Source organism: Nannospalax galili, unplaced genomic scaffold (genome assembly GCF_000622305.1).
Source record: "Nannospalax galili isolate Female #2095 unplaced genomic scaffold, S.galili_v1.0 scaffold63, whole genome shotgun sequence".
Lineage (NCBI taxonomy): Eukaryota > Metazoa > Chordata > Mammalia > Rodentia > Spalacidae > Nannospalax > Nannospalax galili.
In genome coordinates, this window is record NW_008355272.1 from 2,353,465 (window position 1) to 2,357,801 (window position 4,337).

Consider the following 4,337-nt stretch of genomic DNA (forward strand, 5'->3'; position numbering starts at 1 on the left):
TGTGTCCTGCAAAGTTATAATTTTACACTGATTTTCCCATACAAAAGTCAATTAATTGGCACTCATAGATAGTGTCAGAGCTTGTTTTTCTATTCAGAACAGATTGATTCTTGAGCTCTTTCTTTGATCTACAAATCTTAGTTTCTTAAGGGACAGATTTCTCTCCATGTTAAAACCATCTTCAATATCCAAGTGATAATACATTTTGGAACTGGTAAGCTAAAGTTCTCGTCTGTCATTCCTTCTTTCTGTGACTTCCAAGAATCCAATGGCATCTGCTCCTGGCTTCTCTTGTACTAAGAGCTAGTGGCTGAGTGCCCATGTGCCTTGGAGATGAGTGATGGGCTTGAGCATACCCGCAGAGCCCCTGTGGGCAGTTGGGAACCATGCTGTGAAGCACAGATGGATTCTGAAGAATAGAGGACCAGCTTGCAAGGCAATTAGCAGATTAGTACTGAGCTGAGCCTCAGCTCAGGGTTTGAGGCAGAGAGGATTTTGTGAAGTTAGAGAGAGAGAATGGGCACAAATGGTGTGGAATAGAAGAGATCCATCATAATGTAGCCAATGGCTTGTCTCAGTCCCCAAACGTCCTGAAAAACATATCTACTCTCTAAATTTAGAGCTCAGGAAACATGTAGCTATTGAGAACTTGTGAGTCAAGTTCTCATTCAAGATGAAGAATACTTATGGCCCCCTTGAGCTCAAAGTCTGTCCTTAGCTCATTTGTTCCACAAATAGGTTCATATTTCTGGTCTATTCTGTGCCAGTATCTGTGAAAAGGTTCTGCAGAGAAAAATAGCCCATTTCTCAGAGAATTTGCTTATCACAAGACAAGAAAGCCTTAATGAACAAAGAAAAGATTCAATTACTTCAGGGATAAATACTATGACATGCCTTGTGTGATTCTAGCCCTTGGACTTGCCTTAGAGCAGGAGTTGGCAAACATTTCCAAAAAGGCCTGGATGGTAAAGATTTTAGAATTTTCAAGCCCACAGGGCCTCTGTCACAACTGGAAAAAGCTGCTGTGGCACCAAAATGTCCACATGTCAACAAATGGATGTACTCGTGTCTTAGGAAGACTTTATTTACAAACTCAAACAGTGGGGCAGATACAGCCTGTGGGATGTGGTTTTCCAGCCTCTGATCTAGAGCTACCATAGAGAAGATAGAGAACTCAAAGAATTAGGCATGGTGATGTCAACCTGAGATCTCAGTGCTCAGGAGGTGGCAGGGTGGAGATCTCAAGTTTGACTGCAGCCTGTACTTTGCAGTGAGACTCTGGTGGGGTTTGGGAGGTTGTGGTTAGGGAAGGGGGGGTTTAATATGATCAAGATGTATTGTAGGAAATTTGCAAAACTTCAATAAAAATATGAAAAAAAGAAAATGCTTATATGAAGACTTCTAAAGAATTGCCACTGGAGAAACAAAACAGCAACAAAAAACTTCAAAACCAAGACAAAAGAGAATTGAATTGTCTCTTGGGCTTTGAATTTTTTTGGTACATTTATGCTTAGCTACAAGGCCATTTAAAATAATTAGAACTGTGTCAGGCATGACAAGGAAAACCAAAAGAGGCTGGGTATATTCAAATAGATGCAGTGTTTCAAGGAAGAAGAATAAAACTCAGATTTTTAAAGCCAGCAGAATTTTAGTATAGCATATACACACATGTACACATACACATACATGCATGCACACAAATATATATGTTTACACATACAGATACACAGAGACAGAGACAGACAGATACACATACAGACATGGACACAGACAGACACAGACACAGACACACACACACACACATACACACAATTCATCTTTAAATGTTGAATAGTGAATTTTCTTTAAAGGGTACAAGAAAGAATAAAATTCCCAGTTGAAACCAAACCATCCCCAACCAATCAAAGCACCAACTTATTTTGTGCAATTCATAACTGAAAACTGGGTCCCTGTTTATCCAAGCTGGCAGTGTCAGCAATGATTTCATGCCTACCAAATCTCTCTGGCACCACAGTGCTCAGTAGTCTCATTAACAGAACTGCAATATAATGGCAGCTGCTCCCAGGGGAAATTCTGGGTGGGAGTGGAGGGAATGTGGCCTTGATCTTTTGAGTCCACCTTGGCACAATATTGTCCTCTGTTTCTGCTAAGAGGATGCTATGACTCAAACCATGAAGGGCATAAAGTCCTCTGAGCAGAGATTTACTTCCTGTATACTTGTGAGATCTCCTCTCCCAAGAAAATGGTAGTCTGAATAGATCTAGAGAGGTAGATGACTGGGGTCTCAGAATCACCTTGGAGGTTGGCCACATGAGGAAACAGATTCAGAGAGCCGTACCTAAGCTCACACAGATAGCAAGTGCCAGTCAGGACTGCCTGACTTTAAAATCTATGCTCACTGTTCTGTGCCCTACTGCCTTTCCCTTATGCATGGGCTGTAATAGAGGTCATGCCACGTGCAGGCTTCTCTCCGTGTGGGATCATGCCACAGTGGATAATAATTTGAGCACTGAAATTTGACAAGTTTGGCAGCCAGCTATGCCTTTATCAGTCAGTGACCTTGGGGAAGTTCAAACTCCTGTAACTCAGTTTTCCTACTTTGTACTTTCCTACAAATGACATATTTGTTGTGAGAATTGAGGTAGCAACATTTCCAGTGCTTTCTAAACAATTCGGCTCCTTTGATTTGTGCCTTGTCATCCTCCCTGCCAGCATTTGCAGTGGATTTTGGTTGCAGTAATACATAATGTGGTAGGTAGCCTAGATGCTGGGATCAGCTTCTTGGATTTGAAGCTTGGCTCTGCCAATGCTTCATGGGGTGACTTCAGGAAAGTTACTCACCTGCTTTATACTTGGTTCCCTCATCTGCAAAATGTGGATGATGGTGATATCTTGTTCATAGGATTTCTGTGAGGATGAATTCTTTAACTGGAATGAAAGTAATATAGCTAACTTGGCTGTATTACTTCCTGTACCGAACAGGTGCTCAATATATATTTCTGGTTGTTGGTTGAAGTTGTTATTATTATTAACCTGATTGCTTGGCAGTGATGAACCACCTGTATTCAGGGCTAGATTTACACTGATGACATTGCACTATCTTCAGGCAAAATGATGCAATGTAGATTTTTAAGGTCAAGCTGCTTAACCAAGTTCGCAAAGGCCCTTTGTGTTCCAGTGTTAACCCAGAGCTTTCTCTCTCCCCTTTCCATTCTGCTTTTAAAACATCTCTCTGGGGGCTGGAGAGATGGCTCAGTGGTTAAGAACTCTGGTTGTTCTTGCAGAAGACCTAGGTTCGAATCCAAGCACTCACATGGCAGCTAACAACTGTCTGTAACTCCAGTCCCAGGGGATCCAATAGTCTCTTCTGACCTCTGCAGGCACTGCACGACACGGGTGCACTTACCTACATGCAGGCAATACACGCATACACATAAAATAAAAATAATAAATAAAATTAAAAAAAAAAACCAAACATCTCTCTGAACTGAGACCTCTAGCTTGACTCCTAGTCAATGGTCCAGGAAAATAACATAGAAAACTCCTCACATCCAAAGGTCCAAATCATGGCATATTTTGTTTTCTTCCTGAAGAGAAATGAATTAGCTTAGAAAAATTATAGCTGTTCCTTTAATCAGGTAGCAAAGGTAACTGGGAGACACTAGGGCTCTTTTCTGAGCCTTGGGGAAGATTAAAAGTTGCTTCTCTTGAGCAACATGTTTTAGTGAGTCCTCACTGGGGAGGAAGTAGGTCTGAGGGCACATTACAAGCACTGAAGGCTCAGCCTGCTCCTGTCCAGTGGGTGGTCCCCTTCAAGACAGGAAGAAGGTATCACTTCTTAATTAATCATGCTCTTCATTCTTTTCATTATGTATTTATTATCTTGAAATTTTTTTTCACCTGTGTATGGGTGTACGGGCTATGTGTGTGTATATATGCTTTGGGGTACCTGTGTGCTTGTGTATGGAGGCCCAAAGTTGATGCCAAGGCACCTCCTTAATTAGTCTCCTCTTTGTTTATTGAAGCAAGGCCTCTCTGAACCTGAAGCTCACTAATTCTGGATAGTCTAGATAGTCAATGTCCCAGGGGTCCCTGTCTCCATCTCACCAGTGCTGGGATTGCAGGCAGCTGCCATGGCTGCCCAGCTTTACATGTTTTCTGGAGGTCTGAATTCTCTTACTCATGCTTACATGTGTGCTTTACCCACTGAGCCATTGCCTCATCCCTTTCCTGCCCTCTTTTTTTTTTTTTTTTTTTTTTTTTTTTTTTTTTTTTTTTTAAAAAAAAAAAAAAAAAAAAGAGGACGATAAATCTTTCACTGTGATATATCAAAATAA

General features: G+C 41.3%; 1 protein-coding gene across 4 annotated transcripts in view; it reads left to right on the forward strand.

Annotated features, from left to right (window-relative positions):
• Sv2b (synaptic vesicle glycoprotein 2B) overlaps positions 1-4,337 on the forward strand; it is a 209,592-nt gene that overhangs the window by 120,722 nt on the left and 84,533 nt on the right. The window lies entirely within an intron of this gene.